At 47.5% G+C, this 23,924-nt stretch overlaps 1 protein-coding gene across 5 annotated transcripts in view; it reads right to left on the reverse strand.

The window, feature by feature from the left end:
* HDAC4 (histone deacetylase 4) overlaps positions 1–23,415 on the reverse strand; it is a 248,512-nt gene extending 225,097 nt beyond the window's left edge. Inside the window, exon 1 of one of the 5 annotated variants that reach the window (XM_066999846.1) lies at positions 23,271–23,415. The gene's annotated coding sequence lies outside the window, so the exon portion shown is untranslated. Of the gene's footprint in view, positions 1–7,503; positions 7,583–11,687; positions 13,241–22,758; positions 22,881–23,270 lie in introns of those variants that run through there. The other 4 variants (XM_066999842.1, XM_066999843.1, XM_066999845.1 and 1 more) reach the window with 4 other exon arrangements.
* Positions 23,416–23,924: the final 509 nt, after the last annotated feature.

Here is a 23,924-nt window from a genome sequence, read left to right on the forward strand (position 1 = left end):
CAACCTATTTCACCACTGACCTCTTATTTTCAGCTGCCACTTGTGCTGAACTCAACGCAGCACAACGAGAAATTTCTAGAGCAGCCAGGAGTTGTTCTCAGGCCCCTGCTCCTGACAGCTCTTGTGTAAACTTGTCATTTTGCCACTATCTCACAAAACATTTCTCAAACGTGGAGAAGCAAAATGCTCTCTACTACTGTGCCTAGGATGCTGAGGTCTAGATGGCTTTCCAAGATCTCCTGCTAGGGAGCACATCACAGGGCACGCTCAGCCCCCAGTGGTGCGGCAGGCAGGCCTTGCGTCGAGTGTGTCAAGGCAGGCACCTGTGTAAAATGCTCTCATGAGGCCGCACGTACTTCTTCCAGAGCTGCAAAGAAAGCGACGGCAAATTGGCCAGCAGGCTGGGCCACCACACGTGCCAACAAACCACCTATATGCAGGTGCATGAGATGGCCAAGGGAGAAGGCAAATGGCTCTAAACACAAGACCACGCAACAGTTCTCCAAAAAAAATCTGGGCTTTTAACCCTCAGCAGTGGTCCCTCGCCTTCTTCCTCTCCAACCGCGTGAGCAGGTCTGACCCCAAGCCCCCAGAGCCCCCCACAGACCCCGCTCCACCACCCATCCCTACAGCATCCCCTCTGTACACTTTACAGTAACGCTTTCCCCCCCCCCCACGGGGCATGCAGACAACAATTAAGATACAGAACTGCAAGCGAACTAGGAAGCGTGAGTAATCTGACAGTTTTCCAAGTCTATTTCCATACATTTTGTAGCTACCGAAAGCTTTTCTCATTTTTTATTTATTTATTTTAAAAAGTAATCACAGCAATCCTGCCGTTCCGCCACGCAGTTGTTTTGACAGCATGGACGTTCACCTTCCTCTTCTCGGCCCTCCCCAGATGTGTCTCTGCCAGTCACAACGACAGATGTGTGATAACCAATAATTAAAATTCTGGCAGAACCGCGCTTGCAAAGCTCTGTTTTTCAGAGCTTAAATCACTGGGGTATTTGAGCCAAGATAAAACTCCTGGCCCGAGGGTTAGGCTCCAAGACTGGTTTAAGCCGAGCTTGGTTGCTTCAGGATGCCCGTACGTCGGTGACCTCGCTTCACCCGCTGACCCCGTCAGACAAACACCACCAGCACCCTCAGACGGCGACACTGCAGCGAGCTGACAAGATCACTTGGAAACCTGAAACAAAACCTAACCGCTCGCTGACTCAACGCATCGCAGCCCGGTGCAAGTCATACGCACGCCACGCACATCGCTGCGCTCCCGAGTTCGCTTCTAGGTCCAGGGAAAGCCGCTCTGCCTTCCAGAGCCCCCAGATGCTAACAGCTTTGGGCAAGACACGGCCTTTCAGGAGGACAAGCTCACGAAGGCAACACCAGGAGCGACACAAGGAGAATGCCTTCTGCATGCTGGCACTTCTTCAGCTCGCAGCAGCACTCCAGCACCGCAGGGCTTGGTCTCCAAAAGCCATGGAAACACCCATCTTCCAAAAAGCATTAATTCATCTGTACTTATATATGCAATGTGAGGCAGGAATTTTTTTTTTCCAAAATCTACCAAGGTTTTAAGATTTCTTGCCGCATAAACAGGCAAACAGATTTCAGTTTAATCCCACACGCTCTACTCGAGATGACGACGACCACAGCTTGAAGCTTGCTTGGATCCCTTGCCCACAACGCGCAGCCTGCAAACGACCCGACGCTGCAGCACGCACTTGCTTTGCACAGACCCAGAGACCTGATGAGAGGCAGCCCCTCCATCACAGCTTATCGATTAAAGCTCTCCTCTGGCAACAGACCCAGAACCTTACCCAGAGGGGGGTGGGGAAAAAAGAAAAAAAAAAAGCTGCCTTCATTTTTCTGGGGTTGTTTTTCAAAGCCTGCCAATATAAAATCTATATTGGAAAGGAGGAGGAGAAAAGGAAGAGAGGACGCATATAGCTGTTCAGAGTAGTAATACTTCACCATGACCACAAAATGATTTACTACATCTATTTAGAGCACAGGCAGCGTGAAACAGTCTCCCAGGCTGACTCTTCCCTCCAGGGACCATGTCTCCAGAGCCACCGCTTTGCAAGATGACAAAAATAGCAGCGGTAGTCCTGAGGACTCATGCAACCCTTTGACAACACCACTTCAACTCTTCTCCAGCAGCACGCTGCTTTCCTGAAGCTGTCTCAAGAGACCAAGATACGGAAGCATCGTCCAGTTCCAGAAGCGTTGGATTTCTTACCTTTTCAACAATACCCAAAACAGAGCTGTCACCGAAAACAGATCTGCAAGCCTCAAACAACATCTGACATCCTCTCAAAGAGTTTTAAGTCTCTGAAGACTGTTTCTGTCTCTAAACATGTACCACAGGGGCAAGAACTTTTTATAAACAGACTGCACTATGAAACGCACCATCCACTTAATGCTCAGCTGTGGACAGAAGAGCAACTAGAACAGTTGACAATAATAGAAACTAAAAATAGAACACCAGTTTTCTGCTGTATTAGCCAAATAAGAGTTTACTGTTCCTCCAAAATCACAAATATTCCGTGAAAAACTAGACTTCCCTCTCCATTTCCAAGTACACAGGATAACCAGAAGAGTGGCAAAAAAAAAAAGAGCAAGAAAAACGATCAGCAGCGTGGTACAAATTCCTTGCGTACACTAAGCAGATTATAAGTCTTCAGCCTGGAACAGAGATGGCTGAGACATATCACAGCGACAGTCTGCAGAATTATAATTAATACAAAGAAATCACCAGTCACTGTTTTCTACCTCTTTCAGAGAGGAAGGTTTTTCCATTCTTTTTCTAGAAGAGAGTTGAGATGGATATCTAGGAGAAGGAAAGTAGCAGCAAAGATACAGCAGCTGGCAAGTTACAACAGGGAGCATGACAAGCTCCTCAGCAGCACTAAGAAACTGACTCCGGGTGCTAGAGAAAGCAAAAGTTTTCATTCACTCCAAAAGCAATCGTATGAACAGTAAGCGCTTCTTCAGAAGGCCAGGAAACCCACAAAACAAGTCTCTGGCTCACAGGAGGGTGTTTCAGAGAGCCGTCCTCTTCCAAAATGCCTCCCCAGGTACATCATCTGGGATGCTGCTGAAGATCATGGCAACCAAGCACAAAGACCAAAGCACACCACCAACATACGCAGTCACCAAGGAAGAACTTTGGCTTTACATGTTGACAACAAATTCACTGGTAATACTCAAGTTGCACAGTGGCCTTTACATGGACAAAGTATCAGGCAGTAACCGACTACAAGGCTGGCCCCACAGCAAGAGCCATTCTTCACTTGTCATAGTTTTAGCAAAGATATCAAGAACAAGCAGCGAAGGGGCTGCTGGAGTTTGCAGCCTTCAGGCTGCACAAGTCTTAGACTGGTTCCCCAGAGGAAAGGCTAGAAAGGAAACTCCATATTTTTCCCCTAGAATTTAAGTGGGAAACATCTGTTCTTTCACCACCGCATGCGCTCTTCCTTCATCAAAAAAACCCATGTGCTCACCTGTGCTTTGCCCTACACTGACACGACAGAGTCCCATCTTGCAAAATGTTTACTCCTTACAGCTTTCTATACTGCACTAAAATAATACATGAAATTCTAAATCAATTCCCACACAATAGGTTAGTACACATGCATTAAGTTAAAAATACTCAAGTGAACTGGCAGAAGTACCTTCACGGCACTCAGATATCCACTTGGAAGAAGAAGAAAAAGCAGCATCAGTCTGAGAACCTGAAGGCTTCATTACAGCTAAACTAATAACTAAACAGAAAACCCAACCCAGTGCAGCTATCTCAAATACAGCTTCCCAGCAGTGGTATAATAGCCACATACATGTCACCGTTCAGACCCAGACTGGACAGCGTGGCATCACATCTTTGCTCGACTTCTTGTTTCTATACCCTTACCTTGCAGTAGCAAAATTAGAGGCATATACTTTAAAGATCAAAAGCTCAACACAGTGACCTAAGTGTACTAACTATCTAAGAAATACAGAGCATTACCCAGTACTTCAAGGAATTAAAACACACTACATTTGTTTAGCAAGTGCTGACATTTCAGTGCCAGCCCTTACAAGTGCTATTCTCACATGACAGCCTAGAGTAGAACAAATATTGTGTTTCCGCCTCTCCCTTAAACTTCCACTTTCAAGTGCACGCTGCGAGGATTTATTACTTGTATGCTCACACTAAACATTTTAACTTTGTGACAGGTTTTGTATGGTGTAGCGTTAAGAAAGGGACTCGATCTCTAACTACATTGGCCCTAAGTGTTAAATTACAGTATGTGTACATTAAGACTTCAAGAATAACTGATACCTACTTTGTATTTACACAGTTCCTCCAAGGAAGGCTATAATGCATTTCTAGACAGTCCCTAGTAGTTGCTTTTGGAGCAATCCTGCTATTATTTCATACAGCGGCTTGTTAAGCAAGCCTTTGCAATACAAGCAGTGCTGTACATGCACTGAAATCACCATCCAATGATAAAAGGAAACAACATGAACAGCAGCCACAAATGAGAAAACACCACTAATTGTGAGCTACCTTATTAACACTGAACCAAACCGCAGCAACTCAAGGATAGCAAGCCTATATACGCATAATTAGGATATTTGCAACAGAACTTCTCAATAAAAATAATAAAAAAAATAATCAACAGTTTCGTACTCATCTGCTTATGAGAAGAAACACCGCACTGCAAATGTCCATGGCACCCAGACTTCTTCAGAAAGGCTGACTTTCCAAGGCTTTTCTCAGTTGGGTTTCAAAGGCAAGCAAGCTGCTCATACTGATCTCCAGACATAAATCTAAAGCTGAGTTGCTAGCCTAAAACTAAGAACACTGATATTTCAGAAGTGAAGATCTCTCTTCACCCATTTCAAAGTTAAATTAACATGTACCTAACACTTTTAAAGCCTGGCCCTAGCAGAAGCCTGCAGTTAAACACCCTTTCCTCACTAAGTTTTACAGCAAGGGCTATTTGGAAGAACGTGCTTTTTGCATATTCTGCACAAAATCCCTTGTGACAACACCTATACTTGCACAAATCATCACGTTGATCAAAAATTACGCCTGCTTTGAAAGCTGAAGGTCCCTCCTTCACGTCTAAAAAAGAAAACCCTTAGATCTTCTAGGGGACGCCACAACCCACCCACCCCACCCCCCAAATTTTTGTGGCTCTTGTCTTTCAGTGCTAGGAGTATGCAAGAGTATAAACATTATTTCTACCTCCACGATTTCACACCAAGAGCAATACTACCAAGGAGCTGAAAAGGGGATCTTCTGGCACCTGCTCCATTCTGGGGCCTTGACAAGTATTGCTCTAAAGGCAGTGTTGCACAAGATACCTCAAATATACACACAAGTGAAAAAACAAGGGCGTGGAGGCAACAAAAGCTTTTGGAAACAGTGTGCCCTGGCAGCCCAAAGGCCCACCCATACCCTGGGGCGCATCAGGCACTGCTCCAGGTCAAGGGAAGGGCTTGTCCTTCTCTGCTCTGGTGTGGCTTCACCTTGAGCACTGCGTGGTTTTGGGCAGCACAGTATAAAAAGGACATAAAACTATTAGAGAGTATCTAAAGGAGGGCTATGAAGATGGGGAAGGGTCTAGAGGACAAGACATACGAGGAGCAGCTGAGGTCCCTTGGTTTGTTCAGCCCAGAGCAGAGCAGGCTGAGGGGAGGCCTCATGGCGGCCTGCAGCTCCCTCACGAGGGGAGCGGAGGGGCAGGCGCTGAGCTCTGCTCTCTGGGGACAGCGACAGGACCCGAGGGAACGGCATGGAGCTGGGACAGGGGAGGGTCAGGCTGGGTGTTAGGGAAAGGTTCTGCACCCAGAGGGTGGTCGGGCACTGGGACAGGGATGTGGTCATGGCACCAAATCTGCCAGAGTTCAAGAAGCATTTGGACACCGCTCTCAGACATATGGTTTGATTTTGGGGTGGTTGTGTGTGGAGCCAGGAGTTGGACTCGATGTTCCTTGTGGGTCCCGTCCAACTCAGGATATTCTACGGTTCTATAATCAAGTACGTGACAAGTGAACCTAAATTCCTCTGATACGTGATCCAAGTCTGTGAACACAAGATCATCTTTAGGAGTCATGTTCAGCCTGTGGGAGCTCCAATTTAAAAGTGGGCAACGGCTTCGATTTTTTTTCCCCTCTGACTCAAGCAGAAACACAGGTCATAGAAGAGCTGCAGTTTGAGAAATACAACTGACTATGTGTAAAACCTGGGAATATGTAAACTTGCAGGATTACAGAACCCTCCCTGACTAGCAAGACTCTGGCACAGGGTCTGAAAGAGCAGGATGCTTCTGAGCTTGATCCAGTTTCTCAGCAAGAGCAGCAAGAACAAGCAGTCTCACAGATGGATCCGCGTGGGAGGGAGAAAGGATAAAAGTCTGCCTTGGGAGCCTGTTCCAGCTGCTACTGAAGCCTTGGAGGAATTGGTACAAATTGGGCAGAGTTACCTATAAAAATCTACTCTGTCTTGGCCATTTCTGAAGCCCTTTTCTTCCCTCACTCTGTGTTTCTCCTTAATCCTAGTACTTCTGCTTTTGAAAGAGTTCAAATCAGATAGTTCAAAGTAGTGCTTAGCAGAAAGTAAATGAATGCTGTGAGGTTAAGGACAACATCCGTCTCATTTCTTGACTCCTGTGTAGAGCACTCTGCAATAATTCAATAGTACAAAATTCAATAGCTACAATAATTTAAAAGCGCAGAAGTCAGAACTCTTTGGAAATACTTGGCAGAAAAGTGATAAAAACGGGATATTCTTTCTAAACAAAGTCTTCTGACGAACATTCTCAGCACCATGAAGTTTGTTTGACCAGCAGACAACCACATTTCACCAACTGAAGCTTTCCACCACAAGCACCAGAACAGCTAAAGCTTCCTGTCAATGCATCTGAACTCAACACTTAACAATATGAAGATCCCCCTAATTCATGCAACTTTTAGTATCAGCAACACTTTGAAATTTACCACTGTATCACTGTACTAAAGTCACATTAAAATATTTCAGCAGTGCCGCCATCTCTCTGTTCTGCTGCCACCATCTTCACAGTGCATGTTGCACTGAAGAAATTTCCCAATTCCTATCCCTACATGCTGCTAGCAGAGCAGAGAGCAAGGGGGAAAAACTGGATCATGACAGAAGTTTGTGGACCCAGCCACCATTTTTCTGCAGACTTACTTAGTGCATCAAGTCCAAACCAAGTCCAAAACTGTTTCTTTGCCTGCTTATCCATGCACTTGCACACACAAACACCCTTTCTTTTTCAAAGTAACATGGTATAGCCAAAAAAAAGGTTACCAACACCTTTAAGTGATTAGTTTTGAGAGTCAACTGAAAACCTTCAGCTTTCCAACTTTATTTTCACTCTAGCTCAACTTCCTGAACTGCTGAAAACAAACAATGCACAAATCTTTATGTAGGGCTGTTTTTCAAATCCTCATCTATAGGTAGGGGAAGGCAGAGAGAAAAACATCTACCTTTTCTATTCATGTACTTCAGCTGTTACTGCCCACATCTGAACTTCTTGTTCCTTCTGACAAGGAATCAGAATTACTGGTCACTAGCTGTGCCTAACCCATCTGGTCTACCAACATAAAGTAGCTGAGTACATGTGTCATCAATCACTGCTAATTACTTCATTAACTTGGAAAAAGAATATCAACTTTTTTTTTTTTTTAAGAACAAACATTGTTTAAGGTTTGTCTAGGGTTTTTTTTATTTTTTAATTGAATGCTATCTGATTACCACGAGAAAGCTGTTTACAATCTGAACACTAAAGCAATTCTGTCACATAACTTGTGCAATTCTTTTGTCTGGTAAAACATTTAAATGAGTTTCTTTAGAAGTGACTACATTGCAATGCAAGTTTTAACCAGCACTAAGTTTAACCAGAAGCTGAATTATGCACGTTCTCAGGCTCTCCGTGCTCACGCTGCACAATGCCAACCACGCAGACATTCCCACCTACTAGCGCCATGCTTTTAAAGTTCTGACCTTTGTCACGCTCTTGGAAAGAAACATGCCTCAAGGTCTCCACAAACAAGTTGCGTCATTTTCAAGTGGACATTTAGCCTTCCGCTGTTCACTGCGGAACAGTGGCATGAAAAATATTACAACCATTTGTGTATTTTAAGCTACAGCGCAGATATCTAGGTATTTCTGGCAAGGAAGAAACCCCATGCCACCATGCTAACAACACAGACTAAAATAGGTCCAGACTCATGCATTGTGATGCAAACTTATCCACACTGAGCCTGGTTCACCCCTGCAGATCTCAGCCCCCTCTCCCCCACCACCGCCCTGGCCCCACAGGCTCGCCATGCTGCCGCCCAGCCTCATCCAGCCACGCTCTCTGGGAATAACCACTTCACTCCCCTCTCCGTTGAGCATTTTCATGCCCTGGTTACATGGTTTAAACACTCTCCGAGCTATCGTCAGCCTTCAAAATGCTATTTTGTTTGAGGAAAATGCTGATCCAGTTTTCTACATCTAGATTACATACACGCCCTGCAAAGAGTACCTGCTAACGCAGCCTTACGGCACCAACGGCCTCCACCTCTGCTTGCACACATCCCATCTCACTCCCAAGCTCCAAGATGGTGATTTCTGATGGCAATAGAGGAAAAGGTGCGTGTTCCTCCACTCCTGAAGGAGCGGGCACATCGCTGAGCCCCAGTACCAGCTCCTGTAAGAATGATGGATAATGAGGCAGAAGTCTCCTGAACAGGTGCCACGTCTCCCATGGCCCCCATCTTCCACAAATTGACCCCAGCCTTATCTAACTTCTGGTGTTACTTTGCATTTCTTCTCTTACCATACCTCTGTTTTCCTGCAGCCTAGGAAATGACCCGTGGTAACTGCAGGGCATTATTTATCTTTGTATCTTTTCTCAAAGCAATTCCCAATACAGCATCGCCTATCCCCAAATTTTACATATGAGCATAAAGGATACCGTATTGAACAAAACTACAGCTTTGCCTTTAAATTGCCTTTTTTTTTTTTTCCTCTCCTTTGGAAAACCTTTTCTCCTCTCATCATCAGCATATGAAAAGTGATACTGACATACACCTGCAAAAGCATGACAGAACTGGCAGTCAAACATTGAAATTCAGATAACTGACAGTACTAAAATGCAAGTCAACAGCTATTTTTGCCATGAAAAGAACCTTAAACTGTGAGGGTTTTGTTGTTGTATATATATTTTTTTAAATATGCAACATATTAGTTAGCAGTCTTTTCCTTTTGAAAAAATCCAGAGATGCCTTTGCTAAAATATGCTGCTTTTAGCCTGATGTGTGTTACGCCGGGACTGAACACCACGGAGGGCTGCTAGCTCCCCAGCGGTCCTGCTGCCTCTCGGGTTATGCCCAAAGCTCACTGGATTACCTCTAGGAACACAGGGTAGTCCCGTGCATGCCGTTCAATCCCTGGCTTACCTGCCAAAGCTGCTGAGACATCAAGCATCCAGCCGCACGAGCCTGCCAGTCACTCAACAGGCAGCAATGGCCACGGGAAGATAAAGCAAACGTATGCCCTCGTATGCACGGAAGTTGCAGGCTTTTCCACTTGCTCTGCTTTCACGTTACAAGTCATGCTCTCAAACCAAAACCATGGCCAGAAGGGAAGGTTAATCCCCACTAATGTTACTTTGTGTGTTGAAATTGCATAGGGTTGAAATTGTAATGACCAACATCACTCCTTAATAAAAACTTGAATCCTCAGTCAAAAATTTCAAGCTCGCAATTGACAAGCAAGAAATACCACGGCATGAGCAAGGAAAGAACTGACACTACCCATACTTCAGGCGATCGGGGTTTGTTTTTCTGAATTATTAGTTTGATAACGCCATTGAAGCAAAAAGAGGACAAGACCCTTTGAAGAAGTTTTTGTAGGTTACCTTTAGAGAGGCAGAGACCATCCAACTTTCAGGAGTTTTCCTAGCTGTTATTTCTAACACTGGGATTGTTATTTAACTCAGACTGAAGGAAGAGCTGTTTATTTTATGATTTAGACCACATTTTATATAGCCCTTTTTATCTGCTTGCACAACTTGAACACAGCAAGACAAATTAGAATTGTTTCTTGAAATAAGAAAACTGGATTGCAAAGCAACAAGAACTGGGACATATTTCAAGGACTGATACAGTATCTGCCATGTTTTGAGCGTTGTTTTTTTTTTTAAAGGTAGATTTTAAAACACTGTCAGCTGCCACTTGAAAAAAAGACTTCAGCTCTCTATCCTCAAGGAAAGCTTAAATCCCTAGCTTAGATACGCAAGGATTCACATTCTGTTAAGTTTCTGTGATCTATCCTATTTCACCTAAGGTGCTGTAGATTAAAATTTATACTGCTGTTTATGGCTTTACACACTAAATGGCAAACACAATTTTCATCCCTGTAAGACAGGGCAGGAGTCAAGCAAAGCAATTTAAAGCCAGTTTTGTCCCTCTTCACTTTCAATCATTAAAACACTGTAGCCCAAACTTCAGGGTCACCTATTCACTCTCCTAGGATTTTTTTTGTTTGTTTTTTCATTTGGGTTTTTTTTGCACATTTGCATAGTCCTAAATATCTTCATGTAGGGAAGATGCTAGCAGTTTCAGCTCACACACCAGCAGGAATTGCTCGGCTTCCAAGATGAGCATCCATGAGCCACCACAGCTCCGCTGTACAGAATTTCCTTCATGTTGTGACTCCATGTGCGTTACTCTAAAATACATGAACAGGAAGGAATGCAAAATACAAAGTCTTTGGCTTTGTATTCAGATTATCATTTAAAAAAAAAACACCTCGTGTCACCACAAACATAATGATTAATAAGTTACGCTACGTAAGAGGACAAAATAGCCCAAGAACCAATGTTAGCAACCACTGCTAGTGCTTCAGCCCCCTTCTGTAGGAAGTCTGTGAAAATGCAAAGGTAGTTATGGCACGCTACAAGAGACAAACAACTCCTTTGGATTTTAGTATTCTCTGAAAATTTTTGTTTCGTTGCCAGTTTTAAATTCTAGCAACCTGAGACACCGCAAAGCAAGCACGCCTCTTTGTTACCTCAAGTCGCTCTGCATGCAAAGCATGCGCCAAGGCTGGAGCGGGGGGAAGGAGGCAGTAAGAATTTCTTTCTGAAATGGAATGGGGAGATAATATCAAGAACAGGAGCAGAGGCTGCTGACATATCTGCATGCAGACAAGCCAGTAAATATGCAAATAGGCAGCCACTTCTACCAAGAGTGCAAGAAACCAATAATGTGTGAAAACTACTTCGAGTCTGCTAAAATATACGGTATTGAAGAGAGCTGCACCGCTCGAGCACAGCACTGCACAGAAGGGCTCACTTTGACCAAGACAGGTTTGCTTCTCTTTCAAGGAAACGCTGAACCAAGTTTTCTACTCAAAAAATGTCTCAGCTCTGAATATCACAACATTTATGAATCACTTTGAACGTCTACCTTTTACTACTCTAATTTGGAAGTACTACAGAAAAGACTCAACATCGAGCTGTAAAGCACCCTGACAAAGCTGCATCAATTACCAGCCACAAACACTTCCACAAGCCAGGAAAGAGCTTCTTGCCCAGAAGCCAAAACAGCAAATTTCACACAAGATTTCAGAGAGAGGGGAAAATAAAGGCTGTATTGACTGTGCATCCCTGAAGACTGACCTTACAGAGCTAGAACTGAAGCCGACGTGACTTGATAGCAGATAACCTCAGAAGTTAAGAGCTGTTTCAGAAAGGCAATACTGGGACATCCATCTGCTGTCCTTGAAGTTGTGAGGGGAAGAGACGCACCCTTGCAGATACATAGATAGATAGATATTCACGTGTAGACACTGGAGACAAAGAAAGATTTTTTTTCCTTTTTTTCCCCGCTTCATTTTTATCTGCCTACTACCTCCAAACCAAGCTCAAAAGCTGGCTTTGGCTGTAGCCCGAGACACACATCTTGCCCTTTTAGGAGCAAAACTGTTCTGGGGAGCCAAGCAGCTCTTCCCTACTGCGGCAGGGAGACCGAACTCCGCTTCAGTAAGTTATCTTTTCGCTCAGCAAGCCCATTTCCTAACGGGGAAGAAAGTGGGACACCTGCCCTTGGCCTCTCTTCCGAGAGGAAGCCAGCTATCGAGCAAGCACGGGCAACGCAAGCTTCAGCGACTGTCAGTCCCAAACAGCGAGCACGGACAACAGCCTAGGTTTAAAGATGTAAATAAAGAAAAATTAGACCGCCTTTCCACAGTAGGTCTCCCACATATGGCCCAACACATCAGAAACAATTAGCCAGAAACGTAAGCCTCTGCGGAGAGATTAAAGCAGCCTACAACTCCTCAAAAGCAGGACCTCGAGCCAGCAGCGAGGCTTCGCAGATTTGCTTGCGGGAAGCCTCCAGACCCCTCCAGACCAGCAGTGAACATCACAGAAAGCAGCGAGAGACCACTGGGCACGGCGCACAGCACTGGAGCTCCAGAAGAAAGGTTCGGACAGTGGGTGGTTGCTTTCCGGGAGGCTGCACACAGACAAAATCCGCAGGAAGAGGTGAGGGAGAGACGAGCGATTGCAACGTGCCGGACCACAAAACACGCTCAGGGCTTTCACTCTCCATCACAGCCACCCCGAAGGTCGTCACCGGAGGCAAATTTCCTCCTGCCAGGAAAGCACTCGGGCGTCCCTCTCGTCCAGCAGTCCTCCTGCAGCTGCAGTAAGACAGTACCTTTTCCTATGTTTGCTTGAATTTCACACCCACAATTCTTGGTTGGCTGCAACACATGCTCAGAACTCGGTTATCTGCACTCAGAGGCTGTGATAATTTAAGTTTTCATTGCCAGTGTTAAGAACAAGCCTCAGAGCTATACACTGAGGCCCTGGAATTTAAATATACGATAACACTGTAAATCAAAGGAAACAAATTCCTTAAGGAAAACTTTTTTGCATGCCAGATCAGTTCCCAGTAGTAACTGCTGTGCTTTGACAAGAGATAAATATTTACAGTCTAGAACAGAGAACACCTTGTGTCGCAATACTCGGAATGCAAGCCCCATCAGTACCCTGTATACTTAAGGAGTTATTTTGATTTGATTTTATTTTTTAATATTTGGAGTACCTAGAAGCACGCATTACTCTGCCCATGAACACTACCAAAATGAAAACCCGAAGGTAAGTCATATAGAGAAATTGCCAAAGACACTGAACCTGAAACAGATTTTAAGGGTTTAGGTGATTTACAGCAAAGGTCTAAATTATTGCTAATAATATGGTTTCTGGTTTTGTTGTTAAAAATAAAGCCTAATGTGCTCTAGTAAACGTAGACATTGGAGGGTTTGGTGTTTTTTTTTTTTTTTTTGGGGGGGGGGGGGGGGGGGTTGGTTGTTTTTTTTAAACCAGGGGAAAAATGGCAGAGGGGAAAATGTCCTCTTTAGGCTGGGGATACCCCTCTGGGAATATTCTCAAAAGAGGGATGGGAAAGCTCAGTCCCTAGTTTGTTAGGGTTTCTCTCAGTTTCCAGCTTGCTTCCCAGCCTCCCAGCTTGATCAGCTGCTTCCAGCAAAGGCAGGAATGCGGGGAATGTCATTCATAATGGCACTTGGGAAGATCAAGGAATTGCAAGTGTACGACTGGATATCCTTCTCACAGGAGGGATGATAAAGCCCATGCAAAGAAGATGCTCTCATTTCTAGTGTTACCTGGTGGCGTCTCAAGTTGCCTGGCTTTCCTGCCTTTTTAAATTAGGTAAATACCGAATTAAACATGAATGCAACGTTTCCTATTTTATCTGTGCGGTCCTAACTCCAGTTTCAAACAGGACCCACACGGATACAGTCTGGTTTAGCTGTTACACTACAGGATTTCATGTCTGCACTGTAACATCCCTTACCCAATTGCTACGCGGGCATTTGGGGCACAACCTTTGAGGTGTGGCAGGCTGGCAGCTGGTAGGCTTACAGAAGAGTTCGATGTCTATCTGAGGGTCTCAGTTTCCTTACTTCTCCTCTTACAATGGATCTACCACCTCGTGCAGCACTCTCCTGCACTGACCTCGCTCCTGCTGTAGTCAGCACTGCTCAGTGATAACCATCTCCTCAATCAGTCAAGCACAAATTTCTCGTTTGCTCCCCTGCTTTCAGCATCCCTGTACACCAGTTTATTTATAGACGGGCGTTTTTACAGCAAAGACCAGAAGGAGCACACTCTCACTGCCAAACGGAACTCAGCTGCGATTTCTAACGCTGTCACTACCCGACAGAAGGACACTTTGCCTGGACGGCCTCAGAAAATTGGTTCTAGCTAACGGCTGCCGTCCACGACTGCTGCCCAGCCCCGGGCATCACCGCAGCTCCCAGCCCACCACCAGCCCAATACTGCCCAAAAGCCATTCACACCAGCCATCCCTCCACTAAAATCGTGTTTTTCCACATACGTGCAGGCTTTCTAGCAGGCATAATCTAGCAAAAGAAACCCACATAGCCACGGAGGTGAGCAAGTCCACACGACCTGTGTAAACCCACCTGAAACCACCATGGATTGTTCATAAAATTGTGTAGTAGAAACCTTTTCCGTTTTTGGTGGCACACAGCCCGTGAACAAGTCTAACATTCCAGGCCACCTTTGTCAAGGGATACTAGAAATGCTACACTTTGCCCTGTACCACATCAATACAGGATCCAGAAATATCCAGCTCTTCTGCCTTACACCACGTTTGATAACTTATGACACGAAAACTCAGATTGCCGTTCTGCATTACGAGTTCCCGTGCACCGCTTCATAGGTTTTGCCAAGCTTCAAGCGTTTCTTTTTAATGCTATGACTCCATTCACAATTACGATTAAGCCCATCATCGAATGCTTCACGCTCCAGGCACTGGGAGCAGCGGAGGCAGCAGCCTTCCCTCACTGCGGGGCAGAGCACAGGCTTCTGTGCGAGGATGGGGGAGAAAAGCCCAGTGGGAGGATAGGTAAGGACAGCCATGGCCAAAGCATTCTCCACCTACCATGTGCCATCAGAAACTCCCTGCAGTTTGCTTCGGGTTCTCTCCTTCATCCTTGGACAGCACTTCCAGGCTAAAAACGTTGTGAAAGGCGGTGTTCATTCAAACATCCTTCGGCCTCACCAAGCTCTAGCAGCAGGTGAGTTGGAGGGAGGGAAAAAACCCTCCCAACCAGAGCATTACCGTAAGTTTCAAATAGAAAATGAGCCCAAGAGAGATGGGATGAAGTTCATAACAGAAGACATTGGAAAAATAATTTATTTTATGAGATCCATTTACATCAAGATGAGGAAAAACTGAAACACGGACCACGGAAGCCAGTGCCTGTTCCAATCCGTTGGAAGAATCCACCAAACGTCTGTTTTTTCCCATGTTGCGGTGCCAGTGAGCAGCAGCAGCACTGAATTTGCAGAGCTTCAGCTCACTCGTGACACTAATCGCTGCCTACGGCGGAGGTGAAGCTTACAGGAACCCAGGGGTTTGTTTGTTGGCTAGCAGTACAAAACAGCAGCAGCCCACCAGGCTTTCTGCTTTCCATGCGGGGCAAGAAAGGGCTCTGCTTACAACCCAGCAAAGATCTTGCTATCATCACAGACACCCATTTGTTCCAAAAAGCCAAGCTTCTTGGCAGGGCATTCATCCTGCTCTCTTGCAGCAGTCCAACCGCTGTTTCAGAGTCCTGCTACCTTGCTCACACCGCGACGTGGACAAGTCCTCTGCAAATTCAGCCAGAGCACGAGGCACAACAGCTCTTCGTGACCTCCACGCTGGCTGGAAAAGCAACTCTTCTTTTGTTTGGAGAAACTAGTTCCCCCTATGCACTGCTCTAAAACACAACGCAGCCCGCAAGAAAGTGCAGCTTTGCCTACAAGTTCTCCTAGGACCTCCCCGGCCCAGCAGCCTGCACAGCTGGTCCTCCCTTCCCTCTGCTCCTTGGGAAAAAGCCTTGACGTTTGATGTGAAGGCTGACATCCCCATCTACCAGGCTCTCAAAACTAAAATCCACGGACTGCTCCACTTTCAGAGCCCTCAGCATTTTCAAGTGGTTAATTCTCTACCTCTTCTTCACTCGAAGCAACGTTATTTGAGCAGAACAGCAAACCTTACAGGTCTACGTTTCACATGAACTCGCAGCAAGAAGGCAGGCCAGTTTTCTGACCACCCTAGGAACCACCTGTATTTGGGACTGCAACAAAATCGGGAACAAACACCAACAAGCTAGAAAACCGCGGTACCCAAGGGAATAAAAAAAACGTAACTTTCCCAGTGCTGTGAAAAACCCTCCCTTTCTGAATTCTTGTTGGGAGCAGCATACAACAGAACTCATTCATTGTTTTCGGCTTACGTTTTGGAACCTTTTCTTGCAGCAACGCGAACAAAACGGGAAGTTTTGTCAACACAACACCAGAACTAACTTGAACATTTTTCTACAGAGCAAATGTAATGTGATTCTGTAAGCTATTTTAGTATAATGCAACACAGTAAAAGTACGTTAAGTGACTATAAATAACTTTGTGAAAGCTGCAGGCTTCGCCTTTTATTGAAGCAAAATGAAAACTCAAACGGGAAGAAGACTTGGAAATAAAACCGGGGGAAAGGGGAACAGAGCAATGTGCTCATCTATCTTTAATCTTGAACAGCAGATTTGAAGAACTGCTTGTTCAGCGTGAAACACTCCGAGGTATTAGCACGGAGGCAGCCGTGATGCTGCACCTCCCTGTCAGCGCCCGCAGGCAGGGGGACAGAGGACAAAGCAGAGACGTAGAGCAGCCCGCAGCAGCTCTCACATTTAAGTTAATGCAAATCCCACCAGGAAACTAATGCTATCTCGTGCGTTTGACAAATGAAATTTGATTTTACACAAAACGAGTCATAGTATACTAATGTTCGCAGAATTTAACAGTAATTAAGTCTTGGTGACAGACATCTCATTAAAGCACCATTTCTTCAGAAAATAAATTAATAACGTAAATTATTTCCTACATGTGAAACACCAAGATTCCTCGCTACTCATGAAAGACAAATGGAATTACGTTTAATCGGATGTCAGTGTTTACCAGGATGAAAGAGTGAAGCGCTTAAAGAGATCAATTAATATAACGCACAGCCAGCCTGCTCGTGCCCAAACTGAGATTGTAATCTCCCGTACGTTAACTTACCCTACATGCCCACGTGGAACAGCACCTGCACAATGCAGTTCTTTATCCAGCAGCTTACCGACTTGTACAGATCCAGGGGAGGCCTGCAGGAGACCAAACTCGAAAGCAAAGAGGAGCCAAAAACCCGCGTGTGACAGCCAGGTACCCATGGCAAGGCTTCCACGTGCCAGCCCAGCAAGTCCCACTGGCCACACGGAGCTGAAACACTCGCCCAGTGCTCTCCAGACATCACCCTGGGGACAAGACCCTGCCACAGCAACGCTCTGTCACATCCCACAACCCCTCTGGCTGCCTTGTGGTCCTTAGGGTAGGGTCTGATGGGAGCACTGCTTGGGTAAAAAACCACGGACAGCATTAGCTGGACTCCAACGAGGTTCCTATTAGCCTAAGACCCAATTGTCAGACTGCAACCTTTTGCTTTTTAAATAGTTTTTGTGTTTGGAACAAAGGTTCAAGCACTTGAGGCGGGCAGAAGGCTGCGTGTGCCCGTGACCACAAATTCCCCTACACTCACAGTGGTCAGCCTGAAGCAGCTTCCAATCAAGCTTCCAAAATAACATTCAATAGGAAGACATGAAGGAAACGAATGAAGTTATGATGCGCCCAGTAATGAACGCCATGCAAAAAGCTTGAATTTTTAGAGGCAGGCCAAGCTGTAATTCCTTGCAAAGGGAGCATCACTGAAGCTTTTCCAGGAAATTTTACGATCTTCTTCCAAGCGTTCCATTTTTCAACATCATTTTTGCAACCTCTGTGTGCTTTCCTGCTTTCCTGCTTCTCTGCCCTCACTTATTTTACCCACTTTTGCCCCTTTGACTTCTAAATTCTGTAAGGCAGCTCCTCCAAGACAGCCAGAAGAGCACTGCGTATTTGTTTCTTCCCCTCCTCTCAGCCTGAACTGCCCAAGTCTTTCCTGTGAAGGAGCATTGCCCAAAATCTGCTTGCTATTCAAGCAGTCCTGGCAACGCCAGGCATCGCTTCATGAATCATCTGTTATATATTGCCTTATCAACATGGTCCACCGCAGGATAAAGTAAACCTGGCCCACTTCAGTTTTCTGCATAACACAACCAAAATGCAAGTGACATTAATGACTACAGCAATTTGAAGGAAACCCTCATCCAAGGTCTCAAACGCCACGGTAGGAGACAATCTACACCAAGAATGCTAAGACGCATTTTCTCCCCCACATCTATGTTTTACTTCAGTTTTTAGAAGACTATTTATCCTTTTACTAGGTAACAATATTGCCAGATTTCTAATTATTGAAGCAGACAGCTTTACTGTTTCTGCTATTTCTCAGCTTACACAATTTGAGGCAAAACCACATATTTTCAGTTTTGTTTTGTTTTCCTTTTTATTTTTTATATTTTTTTCCCTAGACCTCTGAGATCAGCAAGCACGCTGAGGAGAACCAGGTCCCTTTCATTTCTATGTAGCATTGGTATGCTTGGACCTTGGGAACCTGGAAGAAAAGGTAAACGGAAAACAGAGGTCATCTGTAAGGGAAGTGGACTCAGCACCGAACAAGTCTTGAATCAAGTGACAAGACCCATCCTGACAGCTTCTCTGTCCAACAGCACGCATCTTAACAAAAGCATAAGCTGAAAGCATTCCAGCAGAAGTCTGATTAAACACAAACCCCGTGGCTGGTCTTGCAGACTGGGTAGCAGGATTGAAAAATAACATTACAGAAAGGCGATGAGATAAATAGAAACAGGCGAAAAGTAAACTGGAAGAGCAACGGAGTAGAAGATGACACCATAGAGGACAGTAGGAAGAGTCAAGAATACTTGGGAAATATTTCATCAATGCCATTATCGCTGTCCAAATAATATGTTCTTCATGGTTTGCGACAAGCTCTGCAGCTTGGAACAGGTTAGCAGCAAACGAACTGTTCTGGTAACACGACCGAGTGCTCAACCAGAGATGCATGACAAGTAAAAGTGAAGTCCCAAGGGCTTGGGGTTCTATACTACCAGGTAAGTGCGATACAGTAAGATGCACATACATATACACACACAAACACAATATTTCCAGTAAATATAAATACAGGTAATGCCAGGGAGCACAACACAACCAATTCTTTAACAAGAAGAGGCCAGAACACCAAAGGAGCGTTTTAACCCCAAGAGTAAGTTGGCAGAGCCGGGTAGCAAACAGGAAGGTTTTCAAACCCTGAAGAGCGAGCATCACTTTCAGCACACTCTTAATCCACTTAACCCAGACAGTCGCACGCTACACTTGAGAAAACACGAGGACAACTGGTTTGCTGTGACCTTACAGGTAGGCATGGCGCACAACAGGCGCTCCAGGAATGCAATCTGGAGGTGCTAAAAGCTGAAGGCAGCTGTCTCTCGGCGGAGCATGCCCGGCATTCAGCGGAGCAAGAAGGTAAGCACCCACGTTGTCTGTCTGCACTCCTCAAGGTAAGGCCGTGCAACAAGTTTTAAGAGACACTCAACATACTAATCCCTTTTCGCTAAGTTATTTGACAAGCGCGTTTGTGAACTCTCACCCGTTCTCAGCTCTGGATGAGGAAAGAAACGTGACCTTGAGTCTCTGACCCTACCGTATACAGCGTGTGTGGTGGGAAATTGTTCTCCCAAGGCTTTGTTTTGCACGTTTTGGGGTATGCCCATGTAATAGGGAGCTCGTAGCTGCCTCAGACTAGAAACCCACAAACAAACCTAGAGGGAAAGTTTCTGACGTTGCACACACTTCTACAACACAGATGCACCTTAAGATGGCTTTCAAGAAGCCTACTCCCCAGAGAGCTCAAAGCCATTCAAGAAGAGATTGAGAGGGCAATGCCATCTAAACCCAGGGGCTCCTGCTCATTTCTAATTTTTATTTTTAGTAAGTCCTACTCCTTGTCCTTGCAGTTCACCGTGGGATTTAGCACGGAAGGCTGGGATCAACTCCACCTTTTTGGCAAGCCCATGAATAAGCAGCTCCTGTGCTTCTGCCTCTGCCCACAGTGGAAGGGAAAGAGGAAAATTTACCAGGTAACTTCCTCAGAAGCTCATCAATCTGCATGTGTCGGTAAACACATCGCTCCAAGATAAAGAAAATAAATCTCCCTAAGGGCCTCGCGGTTTTTCCTTTTTCTGCACTAATGGAAGTCACCCGTGCAACACAAACATTGCGAAGCAGAAAGCTGCATCCTGACCAATGCAGAGGTCAGCCTATGCAAGAAACCACTTTTTTTCTAATTTATTCTCCTAGTTTATTCCTTTTGCTCATAAGTCAGCATTAATCAACGAGCAATAAACGATACTTCCATGGAAAATGTCGCGTCCGTCGCGCATCAGGAGCTCGGTGCACAGAACCTGCTGCCTCCCGAGCTGGGCTTCTCCGGAGCTTCCTGCTCGTGGTGCTGACCGCAGGCTCCGCAGCTCAGGCCTGCCAGCCTCGCCGTGCTACGCAAGCACAGCCTTCCAAAGGAGCAGTTCCTCCCCAAAGCATAAGAGCTTTCATTCCATACGTACGCTTTTCTTTCATGCTTCCATCCCATTAAGTAAATGACAAATTCCTCTGGTATTCTGAGGTAATTTTCAAAATGCGTTTCGTGCTGTTCTAATCCCGTCCTCTCTCTACAGCCAGGTCCTGAAGCAAAACACTAAAGACATTCTAGGGCAGCAAAGTAAAATTTGAAAGATTTCAAGATTTTTTTTTTTAGAACTTTTTTTTCCCCTCTAAGTTCAGACAACCAAGGGCACAGCGTAATATCAGCAGCCAAGATCTGTCAGATGCACACGCTGAAACATGCCATTCCAACACGACAAAAACCATAGAATCCTGGAAAGCCGCGTCTTACACATTTGGGTTCATACAGAAAATCTGCAGTCACTAAAACTTACTCTTTCTAACTGGGTGGCATTTTACATTTCCAAATGTAATTGAGTGAGCACGTTGCCATGGTTACGGTAGGATTCTGCAATAACTTTGTTGCCTTGTAATTGCTGTATATTTGTATACAAGCAGCTGAGCTTTCCTAATTCAATGCCCTCTTAACTCTTTCGGAGAGGCAGCTTTGGGGCAGAGAACTCCGCGCAGCAGCAGCGCAAGCACCAGAGGGGACTGGAACTGGGCGCAGCGACAGACCACGTAGAGGGGGGGAAAAAAAAAAAAGAAAAAAAAAAAAAGAAACCTTGCCAAGAAGCAGATTATTAAACTTCAGAGCTCCTTAGCTTTTAAAAAATGTTGTTGTTAAGAAAGTCTAATTCAGATAATTAACTTCAGGTAGCTTTTGGCAACGGCTGAAAGCACTCTGACAGCGGCGCAAGTCCCACTTAGTGACGGTCCGTGCCACCAGTAAATCAAAACGCATTGGCAAAGAGGTCGCTCGCTCCATGGTGAAATCCACCGGGGCACGAGGACCACAACGACACTCGCTCCATCCCCGAAATCTCAAATTAGCGTGAGGAAGACAACAGAACACAGCTGTTGGCAACGAGCACCATGCACCCCTGGCGAGAGCCAGCGCCGAGCAGCGCGTGCCCGTGGCCTGAGCCGCCCGCGGGCGCCCAGCACAGCACCGCGTCTCGGGAACGATTCCCGAGGGGTGATCTGCTCGGGAGCACGAGGTGATCCCGTGCGGCGCGATCCGCCCTGGCGAAGCGAGCGGCCGCAGCACGGAGCCTCGTCTGTGGAAGCCTTCGGACGCGAGCTATGGACAAGCAAGCAGGAGGGGGAAAAAGGCTTCCCCTATCATGAAATGCACGCACAAAACAATTACGCAAGTGCTTTGAATAAAAGGCAGGTTTACTTCCCTTTAAATGGCACCGGGTACCCAGCCATAACGTCCAATAATTGTTATGTAAATACGTCTGCTTGCTTAAGATGCCACGCTGCATTCGCCATGCCACAAACACTCCGAAGATAACATTTAGGGAAGCTCGGGGATTGCACAGCATCTTCCCTGATAAATTCCTGCAGCAAAACCCACACGCGAGCGCTCGGCAACACCTCCCTTCTGCTGCTCCACATGCATTATAAGCTATTTTTTCCTCATCTTCTTTTTTTTTTTTTTTTTTTTTTCCTTTTTTAAGTTACGGCCCAAAAAACTGTTGCACAAACCTGCGGCGTGCCGGGGCGAGAGGCTCCCTGCGCTCCCCCCGGATGCCAAAACCGATGCATTTTGGGGGGAAAAGCCTGCTTTTAAGGACAGGTCCTAGCTCAGGCTGGGCTGGGATCTGTCATTCTCTGTTGCAGCCTAACCTCGCCACAGGACCTCCGAGCGGCGCGGAGCATGAAAACACGACCCCCTTTATGCTTTCGACACCGAAAAAAGCGCTTTTCGGGTATTTTTGCCCTTTGGGAAGTGACGGGGGGGGGGGGTGCCGGGTCCGGAGGCCTCTCCCCGCGCAGCCAGCGGGGCGCCGCTCCCCGCAGCGGGCGGTGCGGGGGGCAGACCCCGCTCCCTCCGCAAACTTCGGGCAGCGGAGCGGAGGGCCCCGGTCCGCAGGCGTCGCCCCGGGGCCGCGGGCTCCGAGCGGCGGCGGTGGCGGCCGCCGCCTCCCCCCCAACCCCCCGGGGAGGGCTCGGAGGGGCCCGTCCCGCCCCGCCCCGCCCCGTCCCGGTGCCGGCCGCTCACCGCTGCCCGCATGGCCCCGCTCGGCCCCGCTGCGCTGCGCTCCCCGCCGAGCCCCGCGCGGCTCCGAGGCGGCGGCGGCGGCGGCGCGGGGCGGAGCCGCGGCCGCCCGGGAGTGGGGGGCGTGGCCGTGCGCGCTGTGGGAGGGGCGGGGTCACGGCTGGCCACGCCCCCTCCCGCCTCATTCACAAAAAACGCCAGCGGTGGGAAGCGGGGGGTCGGGGCTGAGCGCCCATTGGGCGCCGCGGCTGCCCGTCACCGCCCCGCCCCGCCAGGCGCGCCGGCCAATCAGCGAGCGGCAAGGGGCCGCCGAGCCGCTCAAATCCGCCCGCCGCCGCCGCCAGCGCGACGCTGATTGGCTGCCGGAGCTGCCCGTCACCTCCCCCCCACGCACGCCCCGCCCTCCGGCACCCCGCGCGGCCGCAGCCCGCAGCCGGGCCGCCGACCCCTCCCGGAGCCCGGCGGCCGCGGGGAGGCCTCGGGCGGCAGCGGTGCCCGCGGGGCCGCGTACTGACCTGCGCGGCGGCGGCGGGGAGCCGGGCACGGCGCGGGCACGGCGCGGGCACGGCCCCGGCGCGGACACGGCGGCGCGCGCGCCCCCGACGGCCTCAGCCCGTGACGGGATCCGCCATCTTGGAATTTTTAGCGGCGGGGTCACGTGGTGCGACCATTTTCCCCACGGCCAATCAGGGCGCGCGGGCTATTTATAGCCGCGGCTCCCTCCTTGCCTCCCCGCTCCCCCTGCCCCTCCCGCCGGGGGGGGAAGGCAGCCAATCAGGCCCCGCCTCGCACCGCCAGGCCCCGCCCACCGCCCGTCGCCTAGGCGACGCCGCGGCGCGCGGCCCGGCCGCTGCCCGCTGCCTGAGGCGGCCGCGGGCCATGGCGGCCATTTGCTGCCCCCTGCCCCGGCACGGCCGGGCCCTCCCGGCCTGAGTTGCAGCAGCAGTCCCGCGTCCTCTGCTCCTCCTGCACCAACTGACAGAGCCACAACTACAGCACCCTCATGTATCATCCCCTTAGAGTACCCTGATTCTCAGGATAATGCATAGTATACATATTCTCAGTATACTATATAGTATATATACCTCATACCATGCTACACATATATATATAGCATCCTGATTCCCAGAATACTCCAAGGAGATACATTTACTGGAAATACCGTGGAA

This window comes from Anser cygnoides, chromosome 6 (assembly GCF_040182565.1).
Source record: "Anser cygnoides isolate HZ-2024a breed goose chromosome 6, Taihu_goose_T2T_genome, whole genome shotgun sequence".
Classification (NCBI taxonomy): domain Eukaryota; kingdom Metazoa; phylum Chordata; class Aves; order Anseriformes; family Anatidae; genus Anser; species Anser cygnoides.